We start from the raw sequence: 23,486 nt of genomic DNA on the forward strand, positions 1-23,486 counted from the left end.
AAAAAAAAAACACAATTCAGGGTATGTCTCCACACCTCCTCCGCATGCTAGAAAAACACCATCTCCTGTATATGTTGCATGAAATTCCGTCTTTTTCCTTGAATAAAACCGAGTTGGGGTGGGGGCTTGTCTCCGAGACCTCCCTGGGGTGTGTTGCCGTGGAAACGGCCCCAGGTAAATCAGTCTCCTGAAGGTGGTTTCTTGTGGTTCCATTCCGCTTCAATAAGCCAGAGACTGTGTATTTCTCCCAGCGTGGGAAACGGAACAGGCTAAATGAAGTCGACAGTCAAAGGCCCCAGGGAAGCCCACAGGCAGACTTGTGTACCAAACTCATTGGGCTGATCAGCTAAACGCACTCCATTAAGGTTGGTCTCATGTACTAGTGAGTACTGCTTGAAGAGTGCGCTGATTAAAAACAGACGACATGACCTTAAAGTCAACATGGAATCCAAACTGATCCAATTTACTCAGTACATATACCTGGACTTATAGTGAACGGTTCATTGGTGTGTGTTATTCTAAATATATTTTTTTTTCGAGAGAGAGTGTTTCCGTGAACAGCCTGTCATATAGAAAACACCTTTTACATCCATCAAATACTACTGTTTTAAATAGAATTATATCCCTTCAGGCCTATTTACACCAAGAAGAATCACTATGATAATTATTATATTAGCATCCACACCAATGCAAGATAACATTCTGTAATTATAAGCAAATGCTGCAGTTTTGTCGTCTGTTGCTTTAAATGCTTGAGCACTTAAGTCAGATGGGTTCTGATTGGCTGTCATTTTTATAATCGTTTATAAGCAAGAAAAAATTTAGCTTCAAAGTCATTTTAACAATATGTGACCCTGGACCACATAACCAGTCTTATGTGTCAATTTTTTTAAATTGAGATGCATACAACATCTGGAAGCTGAATAAATATGCTTTACATTGATGCATGGTTTGTTAGGATGTGACAATATTTGGTCGAGATACAACTAATTGAATATCTGGAATCTGAGGGTGCAAAAAAAAATCGAAATACTGAGAAAATCGCCTTTTGAAGATGTCCAAATGAATACTTAGCACTGCATGTTGCTAATCAGAAAATAAGTTTTGATACATTAACAGTAGGAAATATACAAAATATCTTCATGGAACACGATCTTTTCTAAATATGCTAACGATTTTTGCATAAAAGAAAATCGATAATTTTGACCCATCCAATGTATTTTTGGCTATTGCTAAAAATATACTCCAGAGACTTAAGACTGGTTTTTTGATCCAGGGTCACATACAGTATAGTGCCTTTCTGCTTTTATAGTTAGTATTTCCCTATTTCAAATACATAAAAAAAAGCATCAATGCAATTAACATCTAAAAATTATATTGTTATTTTTGATGGAATTTCATCTATAAGCAGCTATAAGAAGAACACAACTACAATCAATCCATTTGAAGATGTATTTCCCTTAAAGCACTGTTAAGCTTTTTTTTTTTTTTATAATCTCAACATTTTAACCAGTGCTTTGAGTTTACAGTTCAGAATTAGTTCATGTGACGACTGTGATTGGACTTTAATAATTGAGTAACTTACATTTTAAACACTATACAGCCAGCTACAGTTTAAGCAGAATAAACAGTTACACATCTGAGAGCAAAGCAATAGTTTCTGAATGAATCTGTGTTTTTAATAATTTAGTAATGCAGTGATTTGTCATGAAAACAGTGAGCGTGTTCACATGCATGCCAACGTGCTGATATCGCAAGTTAAAGGGATAGTTCACCAAAAAAATTTTATTGTCGTCATTTACTCACCCTCCATTTGTTCCAGAACTGTAAAGGTTTCTTTTTTTCTGTTGAACACAAAATAAGATATTTGGAGGAATGTTGGTAACCAGTTGATGTAAGCCATTGACTTTTATAGTATTTTTTCTCCATACTATAGAAGTCAGTGGCTACCATCAACCGCTTGGGTACCCACATTCTTCAAAAGATATTCTTTTGTGCTCAACAGAAAAAAGAAACTCGCTGAGGGTGGGTAAATGGTGACCATTTTCATTTTTGGGATAGATATCGCTTTAAGACATACAGGAAATTAAGATAATGGGCAAAAACCTAGCTTTGTCGTTGAGTTTGTTAAACCATTTATGACCTAACGCCAATTTAAGAATGTTCATGAAAACAGTGACATATATGTATGTATGTGTGTGTGTGTGTATATAATGTATATATGTAGATGTATAGGTGTATAGATATATAGGTGTACAGATATATAGCTATAGGTATATTTCAAATGAATTGTATAGTATGATAATCCTTATTTTTTTCTTTTAGCTGACAGGAAGTGATGGGAGGGAGGGAACAGGTGTGACAGGAGCCTATAAATTCCTAATGCAATAAATTGCATTTACCACTAAGTTGCTTGTGGGATGTCACCGCCAGTCTCCCCAAGACACATTGCATAGATTTACAGAGACATGGTGGCTGAATGCAACCGTGGGGCAATCTCCTAGACCGAATGCATGGTTTCTCTTTCTGCGTGGAGAGTATGTGTTTGTCAGACCTGTCACATTGGCCCTGCAGCTGTGTGACTCACTGCTCTCCCCAGCACCTCTCCTGAGACCGCCGCATGTCAGAACAGTCAATAAGGCCAACGCAGCAGTGCCAAAATCCTCCAGGGCTGCCCATGGTGGAGTCATTAATGGACCTCCATGGCAACATGGATAGGTGAGAGCTGGTCAGGTATCTGGTCATACATTCATACAAGCCTCCTATGAGAATTATATAGGGCCCAGTACAAGTACTTGAGGAACTTACATTGCCAACCTTGAGGATGAGTTTTTAACCCACAATTCATTGCTAAGTCAGGTCCCGCACTACAGATAGGCTTTGTCTGCCATACTGCCACGACTCACGAATGAATAGTGTACTTCAAAGGCTTGTTTTTTTTCTCTGTACATTTCATCTTTTGTTTGGATCACTTTTGACTATTTAGCTGTCGGCAATAGTGTTGCAATGGCGATCTTTGGACGTGAAATAAGACAAAGTCACATTGCCGCTAGCATATCGGAGGAGATAAAAATAAAGGGCTGTGGAGGGTGGGCATAGAGAAGGAGATGGATGGGAACAGACAGAATAAAAAATGTCCATTTGATTCCCTGTCAAAGACTAGGGTTCCTTCATCCTTTTTTAGTATTCTGAAGCAATGCATAGAGTTTTTGTTCACTGGGATCTGATATTGGACTCTCCATCAGTACCTCTGATGATTCTACATTGATGTATAGCAGAGATGGAAGCTCAGAGCACAAGAATTTACTTGAGAGTTGACTTGGACTCCAAATTCAAGACAACAAAGCCTTGCAAACGTGACATTTTCTTCTGTATTGTTGCTTGCGTTTTAATGTAAAATAGCAGGGTGCTGACTTTTTTCTATGCATTGGTTGTTGATTGATTAGTGTGAGCTTGGAGTGGTGGAAGTTAAGCAGGCTAAATGATTGGATATGTCCTGTCTTCTGTTCCATGTCTCTGACCAGAGAGACATCTATTATTTTCACTGGAAGGTCTAATTATGACATTTTTGCTAAACATTGAGGTACACACACACACACACACACACACGTTTGTTTTTGTAAAAAGTGGGGACATACCATAGGCGTAATGGTTTTTATACTGTACAGACTGTATATTCTATGGCCCTACACCAACTCTACCCCTAATCCTAACCCTCACAGGAAACGTTGTGGATTTTCACTTTCTCAAAAAACTAATTCTGTATGGTTTATAAGCGTTTTGAAAAATGGGGACATGGGTTATGTCCTCATAAGTCACCCTCTCCTTGTAATACCCGTGTTATACATTTACATTTATTAATTTAGTTGACGCTTTTATCCAAAGCGACTTACAATTGCTATATATGTCAGAGGTCACACGCCTCTGGAGCAACTAGGGGTTAAGTGTCTTGCTCAGGGACACATTGGTGTTTCACAGTGGATTCGAACCCCGGTCTCTCACACTAAAGGCATGTGTCTTATCCACTGCACCACACCACCTATGTTATTATACAAAGTTGTGTCCTGATATGTCATAAACACACACACACAAATACACAGCTACATTTACAATAAGATATGTAATTATGTATTTAGAAAATAAATTATTATTTTTTTTATTTAATTTCATTTTTATTTCATTTTTCAGTGAAACTGATTTAGTCAGTGGCTAAAAGAACAACATACTGTATTAGATATTTTTATTTTTGAAAATATGCTGCAAAGTGACATTATTGCATTTTATCTTACTTGGAGGCCCAGGTTTTGGATCAATTAATAAGGGTTGTTGTTTAACTTTTTTTTTTTTTTTTGACCGCTTCAGAAAGTTGCATAAGTTGTTTCTGCAGCTTAGATTGTTAGTATCCTTTGTTTTGTTTTTTAAGTTACGATATTTATCAAAGAACAAGCTGCTCTATCAAAAATATCAAAGAAAAATGTGATTCCTCCTATGCTGATTTTAACATTTAGGTATTTATTGTCTGCTGTGGCAACATCGGTATCACTTTTATTGGATGCTACACACTGGAGATGGTTGAGCAGATTCCATATGATTGTAAAGTGCTTTGGGTGTACAGCTATACACAACAAAGCGCTCTATAAATAATTGCTTCATTCATTTATTACATCCCCTTGAAAAAGAACTGTCAAAACTTCCATTGCACGAAGGGTTGTGCGAAAAATGCTTCTATAAACCATGCAGTGATGCCTACACCAGCAGTCCTCTAGAAGCAGTTTGACACTACATTTCAATGCTATTTTTGATGCAATGATGATTTGGATTAGTTATTCTAATCTCACAAACTATGGATGTGAGTATGTGAACGGAAGGCCTTGATAGTCATGTATTTTGGCCATGTATATGGGTGGTCTCAGTGGCCCGTGTCAGTCGGAACACTCACACCTGTCTGAGTTTTAGAGATGTAGTCTGGGGTGCCCACATGTAGCGTGCATGGCCACAGAACAAGTGTGCCAGTACAGATCAGTCAGCCGTGAGTGGGTTGAGAGCTGCTGCAGAGGGCCAGGTGTGAAGGACAGCCTGTGAGAGCCCAGCAGAACCAGAGATGAGCTCCGAAGTGCAGAAAGAGAAGTCGCAGGCTCTATTCATCTGCACAAAAGCTGAAAAGATGTTTGTGTTGGAAAATTGGAAATTCTGTGCTTCATTCATCCTCATGTCAAATCAGACCTGCATGTCTTTCTTTCACCGAAAAAGATGTTATTTGAAAATGTTTCATCGCTCCCAGTTCTCCAAAACTGCGTCATGTTTCAGCTGAGTATTTGGCATCATTGATATCAAACCTGGTGCTTTGCCAAGTTCAGATATTCACTTTTGGAAATGAAATTTAAGACCCCTTTAATATTCATGTAAAGCTCTTTATTGTTCTGCTTAAACATTGTTCTTTTAAGAAGTGGCAGTGCTGCCCCCTCACTCTAATTTCTTTGACCGTTCTGACTGTAAATACCACCTTTCTGGACATTATATACCTGGGACCTGATGAAGGGTTTACATGACAGGTTTATTTGAATAGTGTCAGCAGCTTAAGCATTAGGACAAAATCATGAGAAATGACTGAAAAAGGTGTGAGTGGTTGATGGTTACCTTGCAAGTCAACTAATGGAGCTTGGGGTAAGAAACTCATTTTCAGAGGCTCTATAGGAGCAGTTTCAGAGTTTCAGTGAAATCAAGTATTTAGTTCATTCTCTGACTTCAGAGTTTCTGATCTAACTAATTAAGCTACTGAGGCTTCCTGCATTACCTTTCAAATGTTAATTTCTTAAACATTTCTTTTTAAATCTCTTTATTACAGTGATTACATTTTGAAATAAATATTTTCTGTTTTAATTTTTAATCATGTGATGGCAAGGCTGAATTTTCAGCATCATTACTCTAGTCATCAGTGTCACATGATCCCTTAGAAATCTTTCTAATTTCTGCTAATTTGTTATCAGTGTTGAAAACAGTTGTGCTGCTTAATATTTTATGGAAACTGTGATACGGTAATGTGAATAGATTAGATTTTCTGGTAAAACTTTATTTTTATTCCTTGTTACACGTTACATTGTATAATTAATGCACATGAAAGTTACCATAACGAATCCCTAATAATATCCTAATAATATAGTAAATAAATGTAGTTAATATTACTCAGTTCTTAAATGTATAATTACAGTGTAACAAGGACACCTTAAAATAAAGTGTAACTGATTTTCCTTATAGGTGATCATTTTTTTAATTAAGTTTGTCATCATCGTCTGAGTCTTACGTTGTCTAAAATGGGACACAAATATAAATACGTGGAATATAGTGTATGAGCTGTAAAACCCATTGCTTTTCTTTAGCTTTTGTACGTTTTTGCAGCTTGACAGCATCCATTTATGTTCACATACATTGTACAGAAAATAATTATGTACATTTTCTAACTTCTTTTTTTTTTTTTTTGATTTGAGGAAGAAATGAAGTCTTAAGTTTAGGATGACATAAGCATGAGTAAATGATGACACAAAACAAAGCCATAAGTTATATTCCATCTTCTTTTCAAGCACCGTGCACAAATGTAAAAACTCATCTGATATCAGCAGATCCTTTGGACACGGTCTCCTTATGGCAGCCATGTGTGTAAAAGATGCTTATTTCCACTTCCTCCTCCTGTCTACTCAGCATCCTGTTCATTCTTTTCTCTCTCTGTGAATCTGTCTGTCTCTTCTCAGCTAAGCCGTTTTCACTAAAATGATTGCTTTGTAGTGAAAACTCTAAAAGCAGCCATCTGATTGTTAATTATCATGCTAAAGGATTGGTTAAGCACATTAAAGCCACATTACATATCACCTGAAACGTCCTTCTCTTTTCTTTCATTCTCCATCGGTGTGTTTTGCTCTATTTTTGACATACAGACCGAGGGTGGCAGGCATCAAAGGGCAGGAAGAGAAAAGATCCCACACCCACTGAGCTAACATTTAAACTCCATCCAATCCCACCAGGAACCAAAGGCACCGCGCTGAACGTCAGATTTAACCCAGAAATATGTATGAAAAAATCTGCTTTCTCCTGCTTTCAAAGGGGTTCAAAGGGACAATGAAACTTCATCAAAGTACCACGTCCTTCTTTTGCCCTTACGTTTACCAGCTTGGCAGAACATGAATGCAATGTCCTTCAGATGACAGGTGCGAATCTATCTACACTGTCTGTCTATCTTTACTCGGCTCATGCATAAGTGCTGTGCTGACAGGTGAGCTTCTGTACATAAACCTCCTGTATCACAACCCCCTTGATATTACAGTGATATTATGCAGCGCCTGAAAATAGTTCCCAGCTAGATAACTTCCAATGGTAGGCTATTTTCAGGTGCTGCATAATATCCCTGCGCCTGCTGCACCCAAAGCAAAGTTCCTTGATTATTACGCTGGAATGAGAGTATAGTTCCTAGCCATATCGGCCTAGAAAATACTACTAAATATTGTAGAAACTAAATTTTCTGTAAAGTTGCTTTGCAATGATTTGTACCGTTAAAAGCGCTATAACAAATAAACTCGAATTTAATTGAAAAATCATAACTTTTTGAATAGGAAAAATATTGAAACTTTTTGGTCTTTTTTTTTGTGAGATGCTAACGTTCTAATTAGATTCAATTATCTATGCTAAGCTGCAGCTAAAAGTGCAATCGCCAGACCCAGAGATCGGCTGAGTGGATCTGAAAACGGTAAAACTCAACTGTTTAACTCTAGGGGAGTTGGAAAATGAGTCTATTTTCAAATTTCTCTTGACTTTATTTGTTTTGTAATCTAATGCAACTGTATTTATATATTTTAAAGAGTTTCTTAAAAGTGTCCAAAATTTATTCTGAGGTCAATTTCATTCTTTAAACTCCTCATTCAGTTCCCGGATGGCCACACACCCATTTAAAGCTCTTTCCCATGTTAATTGCATCAGATTTTGTGTTCACTGTCCTAGTTCATGATAAATGTGCAGTTCTTCACCCCATCTTCACCACCTAGACAAGCATGAGAAATGATGGTCCAAATTAATTCTCATTTTCAAAGGATCTGATGGGCGCACGAGTCAAGCAGCTTTTATAAAGGGCTAATGAGCTTAATAGACGACACTTGACGATCCATTTAAACCCCCACCCCACCTCCTCGTCCCAAGACTTAAACCATTAAAAGAAACGCTCGAACTTCTTAATCTCTGCAAATCGGACTAATCAGCGTTGCAGAAATGCAGGCTTTGGAGAGAAAGCCTACTACAGTGTGCATAGGTGTTGTGTGGGAGTGTGCGCCGTGGATCCATTCATATGATTATGAGGCAAGGGTTAAAGTCACAGTTTAGGGTGAGAGAAGGAGAAGTTTGCTTCCATTTCTCCTCCTATCTCTCTCGCTCTCTCTCCATTTCAATGTCTTCTGCCTCCTCTATGCCCTCCGGGAGCCCAGTGTTTTTTGGCTGCCTGAAATACACCCATCTTTCCACCAGCCCCCGGCTAGCATTGTCTCAACAAAGCCTGTTACTTGATGGTTCAATAGGGGCTTTTTGGGTGTGATTTTTCCCTGCTCTCTCTCTCTCTCGGTCTCGGTAGCTGCCGTCTCGGCTCAGGAGCATGGCGAATGGGATCAGAAGCAAACAGCCTCACTGATAACGATGAAGGGCAAATATTGAAGCCTCATTGTTTGTTTGTTTTTCTAGCTCCCCTGCTTCTGTCTGCACCGTCTTTCACATTCTGATATATATTCATCTAAACTCTGACATTAACTCTCAGTTCAGGCTCTTTCAAATGCAAACCTTTGACAACTATATACTGATTAATATGGAATTATATTTAATACACTTCAAATTAATGATGCTTTACATCTAGTTGACTTGTGACTTGTACTGGTCATCGTGTCCATCTTGAAGCAATTTCTGTCCATTTTCTCTGCTGAAGTCCAGTTGTAATATTAGTCCATGGTTTTTGTTTGTTTCTGGATTTTCTACCCTGTTTTTGATGTTAGGCCTGTTCACACCAATGACGTTATCTATACAATAACTACATAAGCATCCACCCCAAAAGAGAGTAACATTCTGTTTATTGTAAGCATGCACTGCAGTTCTGTCATCTGCCACTTTAAATGTTCAAGATTTTTAAAGATGGATTCTTATTCACTTGACTTGACTTGACTTTTAGCATTCATCTGCTGAAAAAAAAAAACATTCTGAAATTCATTCCAACTATATCATTCCTTTAGGTTATTCTAGCTGTAGGGTTGTAGCGATATACCGGTATGACGATATACCGTGATATAAACATGCACGGTTATCATACCCTGTATATTTGCTTATCTACAGTACTGAGAAAAAAATAACAGACACAGAATCTCACCTGGGCCTAGGCAACCACTTTCCACCTAAGGGACCATTACCAGATCGCGCCTAAAAACGCGTGGAAAATGCTTTCGGACACTTGCGCTCCTGAGGCGTCTGCCGTTGCTAATCAACAACGACCTGCTCTCTCTATGAAGACGCAGAAATTTCAGCACTGGATAAATGGATTTGCAGCACTAAAATTGCTTGCAGTAGCTCTGCTACTAAATTAATTTAAAATGGCAATCAATATACAGCTATGATCAGCTGTTCCTTCATCTTGGCTGACCTTTCAACATTGTTATGGAAAAGGTGAGGAAGCTACATGACCTGCGGTGCGCTTGCGGCATTCTGAAAAGTTGAGATGTTTTTAATTTGATGCGGTGCGGATGCGCCTGCGCTTCCATTATGAGCGTGCATACCACGCGCCTACATTTGACATAACGAACTTGAGTGCACAAAAGATGCAATATGTGAATGGCCCCTAACTGTTCTCTTGCTCCACCCACGCGTACAGCGGAGACAACATCAGAGACTGAGGCCATTATCTCTAATCTCGATCCCACGTCAAAATATGAGTTGAAATTGGCACTAGTATGTATACTTTTTTTGTATAGAAAAGACGAATGCTTATTTGTCCTCGAAGGTAGACACAGGTTGCAAAAACTGAGGTCGGAAAGCGGCTGCAAAATGAGGAAACGCATTGAACATGTTTACCTATTCAGAACATCATCATCCCGAGCAGATACAGCTATGTCCCATTTATGATTTAAGGTAAATGCATTATGATTTCTCTGATGCAGAGTGAAGCACAGAGTTGAGTCATGACAATGAGTTTACAGTAGCTAGCTACTCTGCAGATGTCACATAAAATGTGCGATTTGATGGATTGATGAATAAATCTAAAACAAAGCTGTAAAGTAATGACAAAAGCACTGCTATATAAATATATAGGCTAATCTGTTTGTTTTGTATGTCTTTGTGTGAAAGAGCGGCGTTGTCATGTATTACATACACAAGTATGTGCCAGCGTGGCTTAAAGTGACAGGTTTAACAGTGGCTGCTCTCTCACTATCTAGGGACGTGAGACCTCACTGAGAGAACAATTAATAATCATTTCATCATTTTATTTGAGAAAACCACGGTCAAAACAAATACACTGACACTCATAGCTCTTCAATACAACCCGTCCAAATAAAAGTCTGCTTTTAACTTTTTTAACTAAATTGACAGAAATTATGATTGTAATATAATGTAGCCTACTTCTAAAATAATAATAATAATAATTTACATAAACATTAGGGAATATAATTTTTTCCCTCATTTTAATTTAGTAAATCTCTGTTGTGCAGCCCTTTGCGAAAGCATAAAAGAATAAAGGTTTTAAAACATCATTAAGTTATTTTGCATTTTCATTACCACCATTTGTGATAGTATATTTGTATTAAATCATATAAGTACAGAATCCAGAAAAATTAAGTCAACCAGAATTTATGAATTTGTATGAATTGTTAATGATAAATATATTTATTAAACTAATAAATAATCATTTCTTGTTTTTGACTAATGAAATTTGAATAAACACATGCTTTCAAACATTTGTTCAACATCCCCCATCCCCCCAAATTCTTATTTTCATAGTTTAATACCGTGAAACCGTATAACTGTGGCATTTTCTGAGACGATTATCATACCGTGAAAATCTCATACCGCTACAACCCTATATATCTGTGGAATAGACTTCTTATAGAATTAGAACAATTATTAAAACATTATAGTGATAGTTACTGACAGTCATCATCCTTGAACAGGTCTTATGCCTTCTGTCTGCAAATTCGTTTCTAGTGATTCGATGGCTACATTATTTTTTTGGCAGAAAAGCCTCTTTAGTCATTCAAAATTAACTGTAATGTAAAATGGACTCTCCCTATCTACTCCCTTTGACGTCATGATTTATGTAGGATGGTCTCAAATTAAGTGTTTGGGACAGTGTGGGTTATTTTGGTGCCAGCTGACAAAGTACATCACTTTCCTGACTCCTTTCCAGTGTAATTAGAAATAGTAGTATCTACCCTGTATAATTGCTATTACCTCACAGTGACTGGGTCCTTTTTGAACACAGAATATGCTAGCTGACAGATAAATGTGGTCATGTATGGTCATGAATAGGGTTTTTCCATGTCAGAAATCTGAGGAGGAGCTGTTTTTTCCAGCTTTGTTTTAATAACAGTAAGTTTAAGTTACAAGTAAAATTTCACAGTGCAGTGACTTTGCATAAGATCAAGGAAAATTTGATTATCTATAATATGACCACTTTAACTGGAATAAAACAAGCTTATACTTTCTTTGAGCTCTTAGTGACTTGTGTTTCATGGGATGCTCCAAATTGCAAGAGCAAGGCTGTACCAGGTGAACTATTGAGCAAGTTTACTATATCAGGTAATCCATATGGAGCTGATTATATCATGAAAATGTTCAAATGTATTAGTTTACAAATCATGCACTATGGCAAGAATATTGTGACATAATGTAGTAGTGTGTAAGAAACAATGCAAAAATAAGTCTTTATTAATCACCATCATGCCCTTGTAATTATAACTTGTGTTAAAAGGAATAAAAGTTGTTGGTGTTTTACTGCAACTATTGTTCATTTCAGCTGGAATATGCAGTGAACTGTATGCATAGGTATGTTTTTTTTTGGAGTTTTGCAAAAATATTTAGGTAGAGACACGTTTTTTTCCAGTTAGCCTGTGTAGGATTCTTTATGTGTGAGTCATAACCCTTTTCAGATTTATTCAGTGATTGCACTCATTGAGGTAGGACCGAGTTACCTTTTTGAGCTTTTCGCTTGGCTGTAAGTGTCTGTCCAGGTCAGGGGGCTTCTGTCTCCACCGTGAGATGCTCACTGGTCTGAAGAGATCACCCTCAGGTACCAGCAGGAGCTCTGACAGATGGTGTCAATACACTGCATATATATATAGAGAGAGAGAGAATGAAATAGGATGAGAGCAACAAAATGAGACAACAAGAGAGTGAAGAACACTTGGTTTGGTGAGTCACAAGTGATGGAGACCGAGTACGTCTGTCCTTGATGTGTGATGTGACTGCTGATTGGTTCTGACAGGCCTTTAAGAGTGGTCGTCAGTCTCAGGCCTGGAACTCTATTGGACTGTGCTGGATCAAAGGGGTGTGGCCTCAAACTTTTACACTAATATTAGTTAATTTACCTGGTTAATGTTATTTTGAAGCAATATGCAATAAAAGTCATGCGGTCTGGGAACTACATGAGGGTGAGTATGTGATGACAGAAGTTTCACTTTTGAGGGAACTATTTCTTTAAAATTCTTTATTGCTGCCCACATCCAGCAACATCAAAAGCAATCTAGATGTGAAGTGTCAAACGTATGCAGGAGTCTCTGTAGAGCGTGTTTGTCAGAAGGCCCGCCTGAGGAAATGTTCCCATTTAATGCGACCCGTAGTCTCAATCACTGAGAGAAAGCTGCAGCATTGCCTCATGACCTGCTGACTACACAGTTTGGATCACACACATTTAGAAACATGTCGGTCATTAATCAAAATGATTGACAGCTCACTTCACCCTGTTTAGACATATTTATTGCCACTTCTGTGATGTATGCGTGATGTCTGTGAGATCCACGGCCGACACAGAAAGAATCTGGATATGAAAGAAACAGATACTTCATCAAATTACTCACTGTTAGATCTAAAGCGCATGAATAATGTTTTTTAAAATGCATGAATAATGTTCCCCAGGAGAGCTGGGAGATTTTTGTCGTGGTGTGAGTAGAAGTGTGCCTTTTTGAAACGCTATCGTTTGAAAACTCTGGAGATTCGCAGACTAATTAGGCTTATTTGCATGCAGTGGAAGCGAGCAGCTGAAAGCGTCCACTGCCGGCCAAGAGAAAGATGCTTTTAATGAGAGCTCACTGCTGTGTTAAAGGAGTCCCCTGCCTCCTCAGGCCTACACACATGCACACACATTCACACACTGACACAAACAAGTTACATGTAACCCTCCTTTGAGGCTCCGCCCCCACAGCCATGTTGCCCTGACTACATGGTTGTCACCTTTCCAATTCAAAATCAGGGTGTTAATTATGCCGTTATCTTTAACAGCTCTATTTCAGGTTGAACATGCACAGCTGAAAAATGTTTAAGATTAGCAAGCAAAGTTAAAAACAGAGTTGTAGTAAATGATTCTGATGATGTAATGTTGCAGTTAGACAAAAATGATGTTAAAATTGCTCTTAAAGGAACAGTTAAATAAAAAATCTGTTAACTTATTTCTTCGCAGGCGATCTGAGATGGTGACTTTCTTCAGTAAAATGTTGAAGGTGATTTTAGTTGAATCTATTGTCCTTGCTAATTCTCAAAATGCAAGTCATTGGGTCAAAAATCTGTTACAGGAAACACAAAGTTAATACGACTCCTGATAATATATTGAGGTATTATGCATTTTATGAATGACCAAGTGCAATGGATTTAGCTAAAAATCAAAGATGTTTTGAGGAATGTTGATAACCAAACTTCTGAAGATATCCATTGAATTATATTGTTGTTGTTCCACCCCACCCCCACCACATGCTATGGAAGTCAATGGCTACCGTCAACTGTCTGGGTGTCAGAATTCTTCAAAATATCTTTCTTCTGGAGCTTAGCAGAAGAAAAAAAACATAAAGGTTTGGAAACATTTGGGATGAGTATTATTATTATTATTATTTTACTATCCCTTTAAAGAGACCTCAAAGAAAGTTTCTATTTTTTAAATATTAAGTTACATACACACACACACACACACACACACACACACATATAGATATATAACCCTCTTAAATGTTGGCTAAATATGCTTTAATTATAAGTGAAGTAACCCTAATTTTTTCTAAGAGAAAAGCGACAGGTCTATTTTTTCTACTTTTTTCCTTTTTTCTCGTAGTAGGCAACATTATTCTGCAAATACAGCTTGTATTGAACCTAGCATGAGGTTATATGGAAATATAAGTAGAAAAACATGGCTCCATGACTTTTTTATTAGATTGAGAGTTTAACCTCATAGCTTTTTTGTTTTAAGGGAAAAAAGCAAGCAGCAAAACTGATTTTCCCACTTAGCGGGAGATTTATGCATATTTGCATGAGGAGATCAAGTGTATGGTGTTAATGTTGTGTTCCAGACATCATCTCACCCAAACACCACACAGAGAGAGCCACAACATCGCTTGAGATTAACCCGGAGCGCTACAGTCACCTTGAGCAGAGAGGCTCATGGGAGGTAATTGTGCTCTGACAGAGCCTGTGGTGCTACAGACGAGGTTCCCCCTCCATATGCTCCCATACACACACAAATACAGATCACTTGCCTTAAAGTCTGAAGCATGAGTGCCCTCAGGGACAGAGATGGATGAGGTGTCAGTCCTGAACCTGTCCACCTGACCAAACCTGTCCACGGCCAACCATTAGAGCTTCACGCATGGCCCACAGCCGCCCGTCATCCGCTCCGGCTGGGCTTCAGAAAGCTTGCGGCTCGCCGGAGCATCTTATTCAGGAAGAGCGGAGCGGCTGATAGGCCCGGACAAAAGAATTGGCTCCACAAAAGTGAGCCATCAGGGAGGACAATAGGAAGCCAATTCATCAATTTCAAGAGCGGCTTCACCTTTAGTGCAGTTTAAGGTACTGTAAACTTACGAGAATCTGAGGAGTTCTGGGAGACACTTAAAGACTTGGAGAGATTTATGGTGCTCGCTGGCACAATGCTTTCACCAATACCTCTTTGTCTGGCTGTACTGCTATATTTGTTACCCCATTATAAATATGTGTAACTAGGTTTTTGCTTTCTGGAAAAATGGTGGAGTCCATGCCATGGAGTCCTTTAGGGCAGCGGTTCTCAATACCAGACCTCGCGACCCCCTGCTCTGCACATTTTATATGTCTCTCTTTCTTAACACACCTGATTCAGATATCAGCTCGTTAGAAGTGAGCTCCGTGCATGAACTGTGTTCCCATTGACATGGTCCCTACACAGTGTTCATTGCTCCCTAATCCCTGAACAGGGGAAATCTGTTGAAGTTTACTTCACCTCGGAACATTCATTCATGGATTTGCTCTGCGTGATGTCTTCACACACAGATGACATATACCTCTGTAAATAAATACAATTTAAATTCATGTCTCACGCACTTTAATGCACTTTGAATGGAAACATATGGCCTACATTCGCTTCGATCTGGAATCATGGCGGAATAAACATCTGAAGCGATAAGAGAGACATACAATATGTACAGAGCAGAGGGTCGCGAGGACTAGAATTGAGAACCGCTGCTTTAGGGGACATGATGAAAAAAAAGAAATGAGATGGGAGGAAAAATGACATGGCAATCCTCAAATACTGCAGTAATTGAAAATGAAACCCTGAACATTTTTATCCAAAGCTCACAGTCCTTTGGCACATCAGTATCATCTAATAACATCTAGAGTCTTGATGACAGTTCGTTGTTTTGTGTCCATATTTACCAGGCCTTTCAAAGAGATGATCTCAGAATCAGTGTTATTTGCTGTTGGACATCAGCCCTTGTGTTGGTCCATCTGGAGTGCCTTTGTCAGTGTTGTATCATCACGGATATTATTAAAGGAATCTGCAGCATTTCTCTCAAAAAGTACATTTCCACATAAATAAGATTTATCTCTGTTTACTCAAAGAATGTTCCATAAAGCTTTGGCGTGGCAGCTTGTAGCTAAAGTAAACTTTTGTTAGCTTTGTCAATAAGACCCCAACTGCTACTGCTTCTGTGCATATTAAAACTCCACTTTAAAAACATTGCAAAATGCAGTTCATATTTGTCTTATTACTATCATGTCTTTGCAGAGATTGATGTGTTGACCACTTGAGATGGTTCTTTAAGGTAATTAAGGTTTTATATTTTCAAAGGAATTAGTAAACCAGAGTTTGAGTTATTTCTTCATGGAAACAGATTTCGAGAAATTTAACATTTCCTCACTTGCTCACCAGACTGGAGTGAATGGGTGCCATCAGAATGAAAGTCCAATCAGCTGATAAAAACATCACTATAATCCACAAGTAATCCACAGCACTCCAGTCCATCAATTAATGTTTTTTAACTTTAAACTGTCGCTCCTGGCCTAAATACGAGTCCATGACGATACTTAATTCCTCCAGTGAAAAAAACATATTTTTTCAACCGTTTTCACTTGAAAACAGTAATACATCGGTGTATATTTCTCTTCTAAATTGAAACAAGACCACTCTTTCACTGGAGATATAAATACTATAGATAGAGGACCCGTTTTCAGGCCAAAAGTGGCAGTTTGTAGTTAAAACACTATAATGCGGATTTTGTTTCTTACAAATATGCAGCTTTTCACTTTACAAGGTTTTAATTGATAGCCTGAGGATGAGTGAATGTTTATCCAAATTTACTTTTTAGGTAAACTACTCCTTTAAGCACATTCAGGGAATTAGTTTTGCATGTTTTTGTTTCTATCCAGCAGTTTTTTTTTTTCTTCAGACAAGATCCCCAAAAGTATTTGGAAAGAAACCCATCTCTTTTCACTCAGTTCTAAAGATGTTTTATCACTTAGAAGCTGAACTACGAGAAGCAACTTCTTCTGTAACTTTTCTCTATACTTTTTCCCCACAATCCTGAGCTGTCTGACATTGCCTTACATTGACTTTTTTCGTGATTGGAGAACTTTCCAATTAAAATCTTTCTGCCTGACCCATTAAATGAACTATATTTTTGTAAAGTCAAGTTGACTCATCATGAGCGTGCCTGGTTATTTTCCAGCCACAGTCTTTTTTTTTCAGTCAAGCTATCACTTATTTTTTTAGTTTTTTTTTTAGTTTTTTTTTTTTGCTTCGTTATAAGCAAGAAAATACAAATCAATGCTGTACTTCCTGCTGAAGTGGTTTTCAAAAAATAACATTTTACTTTTAATTAGCATAGTCCAGAAATAAATAGTTTGGGGACGCAAAACCTCCTAACAATGATGTCTGGACTCAGCTGGAACCGCTCGTGTTATAGAGCTATTGATTTGCTAATTGGGCCCGTCTCAGTTCTTTGTTCCTGTGGGTTGCGTTTAACCTACTCGACTCTCTGAATTTCTCAAGACCACAGCTTGTTAAAAAGAAACTCCTACACTTAACATCTGAGAATGCATTGACTTGCTGTGCCCTCTGGAAAAGGGTTTCTAACTTTGTAAAACCTTGCAATTCCTCTATCTCCATCCAAAAGATGTGACATTCTTGGGAACAATACAGTGACTGGTGGCCTACTTGATATTTCCTTTAGATGACTTTGATAGCGGAGACTACTGAGGATCTCCAGGGACTCTGGCGGGCCGAGGCATCCGTAGAGCTTGCCGCAGGTTGTCTTGTTTCTGGATCTGTAAGGTGCTGCCGTGGTCCATGGGGTCGTCTCGACGTGTCTCTTATTCTCTCAACACCGGGGATTATGCAGTGTCTCTTTGAGTCTTAAAGGATTTGGGCAAATCAGAAAGGGCAAGTCCAGCAAGACTGAACTGAAGCCTAGCTATGGATTCAGATAAGCCGACTTACTCCATGGATGGCACAACTGTTCTCGGTGCAGTGAAACAGCTGTGTCCCTGAGCTATGGCTTCATGTTGGCTGCTTTCTTGCTGATCTCAGCACAGCTCCCGGCACCCTCTGTCTGATGGTTCCCTGATGTGGGCTCTATGAATAGCTATCTACCCCTCTCCATTTCCTCCTGTGTCCTGGCAACACTGATCTGCTGGCTGCCAGGTGCTGCAACACTGAAGCTGACAGAGCAAGAAGCGTAGAACTATCCGGAAAGCCAGATGTGAATGTGGGTCTGTGCATATATGTGTCCAGCTGTGAAAGGGAGAGCGAAATACAGAGAGCAAAATGTGTAGATTTAAATCTGTAATGGATATTGTATTTCAGGAAAATGCTCTGGTTGAGGTTAAAATTCACAACAGGATGGAAATGAAGAGCAAAATTTGCGATTGCTTAGGGATGGATGGACAGTTAGCTTACATGAGGGTGTTGACTTCAAGTAGATAGCTTCTTTAAATTGACATACATATTCAGAAATCACTATGATATTAACTTACATTGTTTTATTGTTTATTTGTTTAGTTTTTTTTTAAAACAAAAAGGTGTCACTTTACAGAGTATGATGTCATTTAAGGAAATGAATCTGAGGCATAGGTAAAAACTTAAAAATTAATTGTATGAAAGCAGTGTTTATTAAGTAAAACATGATATAATAAAATATAATATGATAATATATATATATATACATATATAAGTTTTGCCAGGACATCAGACATTTCCATGAACTCTAAAACATGATATACTCAAAACACAGTTAAAACCAGGGTTTTCTTTTATATGTGTGCTTTGAATTTTGTATATCATGTTGTTAATAACTAAAATTAAAGTTAACATTGTTCAAAAATATATTGTGTCCTATTTTTTTACGTGTGTGTGTGTGTGTGTTTTACAGTGTATATACCAAAATGTTGCACACACACAACTAAATAAGTAAAAATAGGGCACAACATATATTTGGATTAACTGCAATATTAATTCAATTTCATTTTAATTGACAACATGGGATGTTATAAGCTATGTGTGTGTGTGTGTGTATGTACATATGTATGTAAATATATACAGTATATGTGTGTGTGTGTGTGTGTGTGTGTGTATATATATATATATATATATATATATATATATATATATGCACACACGCACACCAAAGGATTGATTTGCTTCTCCATATTACTGTAGTATTGTTTGTAGTTCATTTGCAGGCCATGTACACACCATGATAATGAATATGGCACTCACTGTATATAATCAAAGTGCATGGTATTAGTATATGATAGTTTCACTGTACCATGGTATTGCCTCACTCCGGTTTTGAAAGAGAAGACCGTAAACACATGGCAAGCTGATCTCCCTCATACCATTCCATTTTCCAGATTTTAAAGCTGTCATATTCACTGACAATGAGGGCGAAGTTGAAAAGCCTTATTGCCTCTTGCAACTATCATTCAAATTTGGGTCAGTATGTCATATGAGACAAAAAACAAAAATGAAATAATGAATAAAAAGACCTCAGTCCTCAGACTAAAAACAATTCCAGCGCAATCGGATTAAAATGCCCGTCGTCTGTGCATCCACAATAGTGGCGCTTCACAAGCACATTGAGGAGCAGGTGGAGGCAGCGTCCAAGCCAATTCATTTACACAATGCAGAGTCTCACTTGCCTTGATGAGCCATTGTCTTGGTTACAAGGGAATATAAAAAAATTAAAATAAATAAAAAACAGGACGTAACTGGCAGAAATGGTCACTGTGATTCTTTAGCGCCTAAATCCCCAGCTGGCCCACAACTCGCCAGTTGGGTGTGTTAAAAGGAGCAGATATCAGAGAGTGGGTCGCTGCCAGTCTTCTGGCCTTGAGTAATTAGCCCGTTCTTCACACCATCGCTGAGCTCACCAGAGGAAGCAGCAGTGGGTCTGGAAGAATGCATCATACACATGCTAATACACACATACCCATATACACTCTGCTAAATCTCATTCCATTTCATGTCAATAAAGAAGCAGAATGTAAACTACACAGATAATTATTTAGGCAAATTATCCCAAAATTATGACTGAGTGTGAATAGTGCACCTATAAGCTAACTGCTAGCTACTAAAAGCTACAGCTTGCTACCTACTTGCTGTTTACTAGGTCTCATTAAGCATCTTGTAGACGTTGCCACAGTTCTTCTGGATTGAGTGTGTCTCAGTTTGTTCTGTTTCTTCATGTTATTCCAGACAGACTGATGATGATCAGATCAGATCTCTGTGTGGAGCACTGGCTGCTGTCATACAAAATCTTACTGGATTATTATAATTAATGGCAAGATGAATGTTTGGAAATGTGAACTATTATTTCCTGCTGACACACTTAAGCAAAAGATAGAAATAAATGAAAAAAATAAATTTAAACCATTTTTTTTTAGCTGGCGAAAATAGTGTTCTAATATTTTTTAGCTACCATTGTATCAATTATTATACTTATTGGCTACTGTAAATAGTTGCTGTTTTTTGTTTGTTTGGTTTTCTTTGCATAGGAATGAGTATAAATACTTTTATAAATACTTTGAGTATGGTATGCAATATTACCAACAATAATGTAGTCAGTTATTTTTTCTAAAAAGTTGTAATAGTGTAAATAACATGCATTATCATTAAGAGCTCACTGCAGCCTATTTAATTTTTGTTGTCCATTAGAAGTTTAAAACAAGCTTCATTTGTCTTGTTATGTGCAAAATAGTCTTCTGCTCATAATTAACAGCTTAATTCCATTGTGGTGTTGCACACTATAGCTCTTAGCAAGTTCTGTCATTACACATAACGTTTGTTTGGAGGTCTTGGGGGAGAGAATGAAAGTATATTTTCTGCTCCATTTACCGTTAAATGAGTGATTCTGTCAACGTTTCTCCATGCGTGCTGTGATTTTGTAGATAGTTGATAGCGTCTAGACTAAGTATTAGGCTAAAATGCATTTAGGAGACATTTTTATTCTAAGCAATTCACACAATTGGCATACTAGCTTGAATTCCATAAGAATCGAGTCCATCATCTGCAAGTGGAGTTGCTACTGCAATGTTTAACCAGTTGCATCTTGTTTTTAGATATTTGTTTTCGTCATTAGGCTATTATAAGGTTGCCACTCTGTAAATAATGAGTGCACTAAACAAACACAAATGACAGTCTTCAACCAATACCTACTTTTGGGCCAGGAACAAAACCAGATTCTGCCAGTCTGAATTTAGATGGCTTTGTTTTAGGTATTTATAGTCCGTGTTTATTTCAAATTACACAACAAACACCAATTAAGGCCTCAGACACGATTTGACTTTGCTCCTATGCTGTGTTCTCTTGTCTGTGTGGAAACTATTGGAAGCTTGTATCTGTTCATTATCTCGTTTCTCTCTCCACCAGCCCTCCCTCTCTCTTGCTATGCTCCTCAATCACTCATTACAGCTCTTTCTTTGAAGAATGGAGTCTATTTATAACTCACTTTTAGCTTAAAAAGCTGCTCATGCTTTTCTTTCTTTAGTTTTATGGTTCTTTGCCAGCACTTATATTTAAACTTATATCTTTTGTCTACCTAGCCAATCATTTTCTTAAAAAGAAATAAGAAAAATACAAAATCTGGAATCCACAAGTGACTTTTGGTTGAGTGAGAACTCATCTAAAACAATTTTTTTTTTTTTTTAAATAAAGAATTTTCATTTGTTTTATAAACATCTCTCTCTCTTTATATATATATATATATATATATATATATATATATATATATATATATATATATATATATATATATATATATATACACAATATATTTTTTATATTTATAAAAATAAATATTATGCAATGTATATTTAGTTGGTAGTCTCTGAAAGTGATGATGATGAAGATGATGATGATTATTAAATCACAAAATATTTGTTAAATCAAACAAACCCTATAAACAAGCACAGCAAATCTGATCTGGATTTATTTTATTTTTATTTATTTATTTATTTTTATTTTTATTTTTTACAAATGTTAAATTGTGATTGCAATTTTTATAAGAAAAATTAATAAATTTTTCACAACCTACTCAGGACCTTTTCTCTTAAGCAGATCACAAATGAAGAAACTTTGCGTAATTTTGCAGAAGATTTGGAATGCCATGAAGGTGAGTACATAAAGGCCATTTTCATTTTTGTGTGTACTATGCCTTTAGCCACACACACAAACAGCTATTGTTACACACACACTGTCCAAAACTGAAAACACATTTACAGTTCCATTAGCTTTACATTTGACAGCTCGAATTTGACAGCCCCCTCCCCATCCTATTGACAGACACTTTTCCCCCCAGAGACGCTTTTACCTAACGCTCAAACATGTCTCATATGCATCCTCACATTATCAGGGTTATGGAGGCGTGAGCTCACCAGAACACAGCCCTCCCATTTTCCGTTTTGTCGTGTCTAACCCAGCCTCCCCCCGCCGTGCTCCTGTATGAAGTAATGGGATGCTAGAGAAGACGCTGCCTTTGATGTCTGGAAGCAGATGGGCAGAGGAGGAGAGCTGCGTGCTGACAGGTATCTCTCGTCCTGTCTGAAGTCCAGAGGGACACACTGAAGGAGACTGCGCTGATTGTTCTGGCAAGTGTATTGACTCCTAACCTCACTTCACCTGAAATTAAACCCTGCCAACGAGACATTTAGACGCTGATGTTAGCCAAATTAGCCTCCTACAGACACTGGCGCTCATTTATGGCCTTTCTGCTGATTATAATTTCCCCCACTGCCTTCACTCACGTATGCCCATTTGTCACGGATTTGCTTCTCGTATGGTTTGGCATTCACGTCCAGGAGTTTCCTTGAGTCTGAAATAAAAAAAGTTTCTTCCCCAACAAGCCCGCGAAACTTTCTGGAAATAAGCTAGATGTACATACTTTACTTAGTAGGCCACATTCATGGTTGGGAAACCTCACTTGAACATGAATTCCCACATATAGAACTGTAACATGCTTTCTGCATGTACAAACTGATAAAGGCTGAGTTTCATAGAGTTGTGAAGAGTTTGTGATGCGCTAGCAGTGGTAAACTTTGTACTTTTGAGTATGAAAGAAGCCATTATGGCAACATCAACTAAAATGGTCTATATTACGAGGAGCATTTTAGCACACCTTATACCATGTGATTTTCAGCTATAGCCAAAGTCCTGTAATACAGATACATATATATACACACATACACACGCGCGCACACACACCATAATACATATAACCATTACAAAATATTTTAGTGCTGTTAATAGAAATAAAAAAAAACTAATAGCACCTTATTTTTTCTGTAATTAATTCCTCCTAACATTAAAGTTGTATAATATAAATGTGTATTTATATATGCATAATAAATATACACAATACTACATATATTATGTTTTTATTTTATTCAAAAGTTTTATTTCGGACGCGATTAATTGAGTGACAGCACTATAATGTAGCATTTTCAAACCAATTTTGGTTAGTCCACTAAAAAAA

General features: G+C 37.6%; 1 long non-coding RNA gene across 1 annotated transcript in view; it reads left to right on the forward strand.

Moving 5' to 3' along the window:
* LOC113041768 (uncharacterized) overlaps positions 1-22,851 on the forward strand; it is a 46,999-nt gene extending 24,148 nt beyond the window's left edge. Inside the window, exons 2-3 of the long non-coding RNA XR_003275468.1 lie at positions 22,073-22,127; positions 22,368-22,851. This is a non-coding gene — a long non-coding RNA (uncharacterized LOC113041768). The remainder of the gene's footprint in view (positions 1-22,072; positions 22,128-22,367) is intronic.
* Positions 22,852-23,486: the final 635 nt, after the last annotated feature.

This window comes from Carassius auratus, chromosome 23 (assembly GCF_003368295.1).
Source record: "Carassius auratus strain Wakin chromosome 23, ASM336829v1, whole genome shotgun sequence".
Classification (NCBI taxonomy): Eukaryota; Metazoa; Chordata; class Actinopteri; order Cypriniformes; family Cyprinidae; genus Carassius; species Carassius auratus.